Here is an 8,017-nt window from a genome sequence, read left to right on the forward strand (position 1 = left end):
TACAAATGAAGGTGATAAAATTAGGTTGAAGACCACATACATTTCTTAAAATGAGTCTGGCTGGTCGTGGAGACAATGAGGTTTGGACAGATTGTATTGCTGGTTTAGGCAATCTTCTGAACATGTCAAGATTTATAGACCTGTACTGTAATGTTACAATTGCAGCTCACTGATATAGGTTTCTTTTCAAATTCTTTCCCATTTTATTTGAAAAAGGCCATTAGAGAGTTATAGACTATTGAAAAAGCTTTTTCTTTGCTAACCCTTAATAAACTCTTCCAAACAAGGACTACTGCATTTTTGTATTAAATTTAGACCAAAATCTGTAAAACATGTTCTCCCAGGTTTGGATAATTTGATTATTATTATCTAAATAGAGTTATGGTTCATATTGGCTTGCAGTAGCATACATAGTAAATAAAAGGTAAGTTAAGGTTTGTACACGATCTTAGGACACTGAGGATTTTTCACTCTTCATTTGGATTACTGTATTTTGGGAATGGCAAGTATATTTCCCCAGGCTGAGAAATTATAAAAATAAAATCCTCAGAATGTGGTGCTGAAATTAATGTTGCATTGAGCTAGAAACAAATTACTATTAACATTTCTTTACTCTTATTGTTGCACAAATACCCACAGAAGCCTTGGGATTTTCTTAATAAAACAGACAAGGTTTACCAAACAAATGAAAACAGACGACGATGGGTTTCATGCAAAATTAAAAACCGTGATGACATTAAAAATCATTACAAGAGATGAGCAATAGATAAGATATCAAAGCTCTTTATGAATTAATAATCAATTCTATTTTATACATTTTGCCGTCAGACTAATGTTATCCAAGAATTTTGTCAGCGATGTAATATGGGAGAGGGGGCCTGGGTACATTTAAAATGTGTGCTCCAAGATTTTGTCTTCATGTCTTCTCCATCTAAAAAAAAAAAAAAAAAAGCACACTGAAATGTGGTGCCTTCATGCGTGCAGGGTGCTTGAGGACTGGGAAGACAGGATCAAGGTTCAAATAACCAGTCAGCTATACACAGCTCTCGGGACATCAATAAATATGACAAATACAGAGCCCAGCCGTGCTGCCTCGCTGGGGAAGAAGCGAGGCTGCCCCTGCCACAGGAGACTGGCATTGAGGGCATGCCCAAAGGGTGGGAGGCACCGGGAGCAGCAGAGACGCATTGGGATGGGAGCTTCAAGAAATGCACAGTGGAAATGCTGAATGCCACCACGACCCATCGGGCAGATGAAAGAAGCTGCTCTAATTAAAGCCCTGTGGGAGCGTTTCCACCTCCACAGAAGCTCAGCGGTGGGAGGATCAAACATGCCTCAGGATTCTGGGCAGTGTGTGAGCCTCCTTCATTCCCTGGGCTGTGAAAAATATCTCCTTTGTTGGGATATGGCAAAGAAACCTGACTCTGCATGCCTTGGGGCCAGGCTCCTTCCTCACCCAGCAGTCCTTCACTGCGAGCTTCGGAAGAGCTCCTTGTTTCATGGTCTGACCACAGGGCAGGATTTTCATTAAATTAATTCACCTGTGGCTCCCAGGGAGATTTGCTTTTGCCAATTTTTAGCACGGCATCACCTCCTCCAAAGCTGACTTCATCCCTAAAAAACAAACAAAATAGGTTTTGGACTTCATCCTTAAAAACCAAACACTTCTGTAGGTTTTGGAAGGAGGTGAGGATCACCAACCAGGTCAGGGCAAAGCCCCCAAGGAGGGCTGTGAGAGCTGCATAGCCGAGCAGGGTGAGCGCTGAAGTTGAGGACATGGTTGCTGTGGCAGCGGATGCAAAGATTTTGGTCGTCACCCATCCAGTGAAGAGCTGTGAGGGGAGATGAGTGATGTGCCAGGAAGGCCACAATGCCAAAGCACCACTCACCTGGCTGACAGCACCTGGGCCGTGGTGCAGGCCCCACAGAGGCCAGAGCCCACCCAGCCATATTGTCCGCAAGAGTCCCTCATCAAGGCCAGGCCTCTGGGCTACTGCTCTGCCATTTCGATTTCAACCCATCGACATGTGGTTTTTCCTACTTTGCAGGCTCCAGATCTTATAAGAAAATTGGCATGCAAAGAAAACAATAAATATGTAAGTTCAGAATTGGCTGGCTACTAAAAATCGGTGAGATTGCTTTCCTATAGGGTTCTGACAATGTAAATAAGTGTCATTGGAAGAGGGGATTTCTCAGGCCTGTGGACTTCACACCCCACCACAGATGGTGCATGGTGATTTTCAATATAAATAAAACCCTCTATATTGAGGAAAAAGCAGCATTAAGCAACACAACAAATGCTTTCTAATGCTAAATTTCTAATCACACATTAGCTAATTTTCAGTTGTTTGCTTCTAATCAGTAAAAAATAGATTACCTCTTAAAGACACAACATTAAACCCAAAGAAAATAAGATGGCAAATCAGAAAAGACCTTGATGTTCCTCATTTAAATATGATTGCTTCCCTCTATCTATTCTAATACACTTGAAAGCACGTTTATTCTCCTTCCCACCCACTGTAATGTGAGCAACTCCCGTAATAACTCTAAATGTTTTCTAGAAATGCATGAAATCTTCCAACAGAGGTATTTAAAGGTTTAGATATGTTTGAAATACAGCTATTTTTCAATCGTATAAGCCAGCCAATCCAGGTGCCTGTTAGTCTACAAGTGTCTGCCATCTTTCTCTGATTGTCAGGGAAAATAGACTGATGGATCACTTCCCTGTGTCACTGCTCTAGACTGGTGACAATCAGTGAAATGATTGTGTCTGCCTCTACACATATCTGTAATTGATTGCCTAAACCCTAAGACTCTCTTTCCCAGTTGATATGATGGAACATTGGACTGAAATCACTCTCGATGAGGAGGAGTCAGGACCATTTGTTATTTACTTCTTTCCTTGCTCCTTTCTTCTACCCTGCTTGAATTGTCCCACAAGAACACATTATGGTAATCAGACAGAATGTATGTATAGGAATCAATCAAAAGGAAAGCCGTCACAAGAGTTATGACATTACAAAGTCTGTTTGTAACTTTTGATTTATGGAAGATTTTCTGTTTTATAAATTGAGAGTGAGGCATGTTGGGATGGCTTAACCCTTGAACTCCTCAGTGAAGACAAAAAAAAAGCAGTGGAATAGGAGAATTAATACAGCATGGGCAGAACCAGCCTTCACTTACTCATTACCCCTTGATTATAAAATGAGACAAATGTTATTCGTTTTGTATTTCTAGATTGTAAATGTTTTTGTACGAAAGAAAGATGCTTTACAGAAAAACAAATAAATATACATTCTGCCATAAGACTTTATAATCAAAGGCTATGAGCCTGCAAAGACTATACATATGCTTAATTTTTGTGCTGTGGCATCCAACAGCAGTCCATCCCTATTCACCAAAACATATGCTTAACTTTAGCTCTGAGCCATAATCTTATTGAACTCGATGGGTTTTAAGCACACACTTATCTTTAGACTTTAGGAGCTTTGCTAATACCGATGAACTTAAACATCTGCTTCCCATCACCGTGTTTTTCACCTCTTTGTGGTCCCTTCAGGTCTGCGACCCAACTCTTAAGCACATGCTTAACTCTGCAGACATGAATAGAGTAGATGCATAAAATGAAGTACATGCATAAAGGTGTGCAGAGCTGGGGCCTAAATGTAAGTATAACATGTTAAATGAATGCTACAAAAGGTGTAGAAAAGATGCCTTAAATAGCCTACATGGTTGTTCACATCTCAGAAGATGTGTGTGTATGCACGCATGAATGACTGTGTGTATTAGAAAAATATGTATGTGTGTATTGCATATATTCATTTTCTTCCCCAGACAGAATGCCTGCATTACCATGTTACCATCTTAAACACATTATTCTGGGTGGTTTTTTAAGTACATTTAGAAACTCTCAGCCGCTGCTACTTCCTGAATTACCACTAACCCTTCCTCTTTCAGGACTTCTATAAACCACCTTGTTTCTAATTTAATACACTACTTTGCTACTCTGATTTAATTTCTGAGATGATGCTGGCTGAGCTAAGTTGTTGTTTTTCAGGGGGAAAATTGTTTTCCTGTGCCATTTTGCTTGCACACATCCTCATAAAATAGTCCTTGTTAAATAGCTGCTATGTTCTGGATGGGAATGGATTTCAGCAGGGGATACAACAACTTCTGAACCTGTAAATACTTCTTGAGTCTACTTCTCAAGAAGTGTGAGAAACAGATGTGCTTGTGAAACTTCAGAAAGCATGTATCTCATTCAGAAGACCCATCTATTTTCTCTCCATAATACCACACATTTTACCTTTGTGGAAAATATTACAGAGGTTGCTTTTCAGACCCTTTGCATTGCAAAATGTATCCAGAACACTGGAAAATCTAAGACTGGAAATATGAGCTGGATACCCATCATTTTTTAAATGGGACATTGTAGTTTTTACCACTTCAAACGTTTATAGGCACATCAGAACAGCAAAATGGACAAAATGGAGAGCAGCAGTGTTACCACTGCTTGGAAAGACTTTGAGAAGTCTTTAGGGGGAAACTGGTATAACAGAGGTAAATCACCAGAGTGAAGTTACATTGCACTAAATTCCAGATATATATTTGGAGCTGCTTCGTGTGACTTCAGTGGGATTAGAATTTTATTTTTGTTATTTACTGTGCCAACAACTTAGAGCTTTAGTCAAGGACCAGGCACTATTGTGCTGAGAGCTGGATAAAACATGGTACAGAAAGAAAGACTCTTTAAAGAGAATACCAAAAGCTGCAGCTCACAGTAGAATGACTCCAGCTTTAAAAGTCATCCCTAAGAGCAGAATTTAGCTTATCCCACATTCAAAAGTTGCACAGTTTTCAAATATTTACCTGATAATCTCACTATGTAATATATTTAGCTATTCTGCTGACAGCTGTACTCATTTTATTGGCTAATGGCTAAAAGAAATCAGGTTTTCTTTTTAATAGCACAGCAGTCCTTCTCTGCTTAATCTCCTTCCTCAGCTTCAAACTGAAAGCTAATCAGATTGCAGATCCCACTGGGCACACTCTGTGTTTTTTTAATGCATTAGGAAACCTCTATCACTATCACTGGAAAACTTAAAAAACCATTTAAAAACAAAAAAGGGGAATAAATGAAAATGTTATGAACCTGAAAATGTTAATTAAGCCATTTTCAAAGAAAAGGCTTTTGATTCAGAATAAAATGCCATGTCACTTATTAAGACGTAACATTTTTCCCTTTAAAAAAAGTTCAACAAAGAATTTAGAATCATTAAAAAATTTAAGCAATATAAATGGGCGCTATGAAGTTCTGCTGTAAACTGTTATAGACAAGCTAAGTGTTGAATAAAGGCCTGATAAAATATTTTTTCTAACTTCCCTGTGTCAGGATATCACCTTTGATCTTTTATGGGCCTCTTCCACCCTCACAAGAAATAAATACAACAGAGAATAATTCAACCTCGTCTTCATCATCATTATATTCATCCTTCTTAGAGATGCACTTGAACCAAAACTCCTGACCAAGTACCCATGTCCTGAAATGTGAACCTTTTCAAAACCCAAAGCTTTATTTGGATCTGCATTGGACAGTGGCATGAGTTATCTGTAACGATCCACAACAGTTCTTTGGATCCAAGCCTTGACGAAGATACACTCAATGTTTTGATTTTACAAATTGGTCAAAAGTTATTATTTGGGGAAAAAAAAATCATCTGGTCTTGAAGGTCTATGGCAGCCCTTATGAAACATAAGCAAATGATGGCAGATTTTGCCACCTATCCATTGACAGTGGATATAGTGTTTTCATAAAAGTCTTGAAAAGACTTTGAAAAACAAGACCCTTGGTCACATACAATATAATACAATAAAATTAGGGCCAGAAAAACAGTCACATCAGAATCGATAAACAAAAGTGCAGCATCAGAATAATTTGCTCTGTGTTGGTACAGCACAGTCAGGTTATTAACCTGAGCATTTTCCTCTTCTGTAGTCCTGCACTGCTGTGATCAGGGCACTATTATGACCTGTGGAAGAGAGGAGTTGCTCTCTGTGATATTTCATTTTTTTGGTTAGCTTGGGGTAGTAATGAACCAGTCACAGCCAAGTGAATTAATCTCTCTGGCTCTCCAGAAATGAAACTTCATGTACAGCAATTTGGTCTTCATTGCTTTTTCACTGTGCCCTTTCTATAAGATTCTTCATAAAAAAGTAAAATTAAATTAAAACCAGTAGCAAGTGTGTTTTAACCACTCCAAAAATGCTCGTAGATTTTCCATTAGGAGCACACACATTCCAGCAGCATGTAAAATTAGGTGTCTGTGGTAAGCACAGTGCGCATCATGTAGACTTATCAAAACAGATACTGCATGTTAAATTAACCTCACCAGCTGGCCATTCAGCACATATCTGGGGTCTGATCATGGATACAGCAAACTTTCATTTACTGCAGTGGGATCAGGAGCAGCATGACTGGCTCTCAGCATGAAGACGTGTCCAGTCCATGTAACTAGACCAAGAGTAACTCTAAATCAGTTGATCAGATCGAGACAATACCAAATGCCACAGAAGAAATCTGGAGGAGGTCTACTGCATGACAGAAGCTTTTGGGGTTTTTGCTTCTTATGGCCTACCTGCTGCTTGGCATTTCTGTGGTTTTTTTTTTGTTTTGTTTTGTTTTGTTTTTTCCTATTTATTTCATTTTTCATTCTGGTGTTTTCCTGAAAAATTTAATTGCTCTTCACTCAACAGATCATTTAAGCCCCCACCCACCTATAAGCATGTGAATTTTCCCATGCCTGTTAAGCACCTACTGAATTCCAGTTGCTCCAATGTAATGCTGATTTAAGCCTAGATAACCATAGAATAGGAAATGTATATCTTAACAGTTAGTTAGATCAATTAACCCTCATTAAACCAGTGTCTGTTTCATCAACATAAACCAAATATAATAAATATCTCCAGAGCCCTACTGTATATTGAGTACATGCCAATTAATTAAAAACATAATATTAACGGTTTACCAATGATGGAATAAATATGTATCTATTACATCACTGTTAATCTCTGTAAATATGTTTTTAATAACCCCATGGTATTTAGTCAGCATACAATAACTGTCTCATTAAGCTTAAATTAAATGCATGGTTAAGCATATTAAAAACACTTAATTTAAAACGTTGCCGACATTCTTCATAGTAGTTTTCAACGTGGCTGTGGCTTCTCAGAATTGCAGGTGACTGCCCGAGTTTGGCGAAATCTCTGCCTGGTGCAATGTGCAGTACTCTGTTACTCTCTTCTGAATGTCCATTAGGAGTCTGAGTAATTTAATGCTATCATTTCATAAACACAGAGCTACTCAATCAACATAAAACAGACAATAGGCTTTATTTATGGGAAAGAATGCTTGTGTGCCCAAGTGGGTGGGAAAAGCTTTGAGCAGATGAAATGTTTTTTAAAAAAATAAAACAAAATCTCTAATAAGAAGGGAAAAAAAAAAAAAAAAAAGGAAAAAGCCCTCAGTTGGAATAACAATAAAGAGAACGTTGCCGTACATGATTTTTCATTTCTGGATAGCTGGAGACATTAATATACTTGCCTATGGCTTGTGCATTACCGTTCCTAGCTATGCACAGAGGAGAGGTGATTTACAGCCCGTGCTGTCTCGCTGCCCCAGCCCAGCGCCGCTCTGGTGGGAGGGTGCTGGGTGGGGTAGGTGCTGGATGGGGTAGGTGCCACCTGGGACTTTGGGTGTGTGTCCCCAGTGAGCCAACCGCCGGGCAGAGAGAGCAGTAGCTGAAGCTTTTACTGCTCTTTAAGTTTTCTCATCGATTCCCTCGGTAACTGATTATATCGCAGAAGTTATATAAAAAAACACGTTAAACGCCAACTAAATCAAGACTTTTCACGACTTTTTTCCACAGCAATGAAATTCAGGACAAACACTATACTATGCATGGAGATCACCACCTGGAGAACAGAGCTCTTCATTTCACACCTTGTCTTTCCAAATGGA

The 8,017-nt window shown here is 39.0% G+C and overlaps 1 long non-coding RNA gene across 1 annotated transcript; it reads right to left on the bottom strand.

The window, feature by feature from the left end:
* Positions 1–791: 791 nt before the first annotated feature.
* Positions 792–1,944, bottom strand: LOC121073654. Its single transcript, XR_005821856.1, has 3 exons — positions 1,890–1,944; positions 1,542–1,614; positions 792–931 (listed from the first exon to the last, which is right to left on the bottom strand). It is a non-coding gene; the product is annotated as an uncharacterized LOC121073654 (long non-coding RNA).
* Positions 1,945–8,017: the final 6,073 nt, after the last annotated feature.

This window comes from Cygnus olor, chromosome 8, assembly GCF_009769625.2.
Source record: "Cygnus olor isolate bCygOlo1 chromosome 8, bCygOlo1.pri.v2, whole genome shotgun sequence".
NCBI lineage: Eukaryota > Metazoa > Chordata > Aves > Anseriformes > Anatidae > Cygnus > Cygnus olor.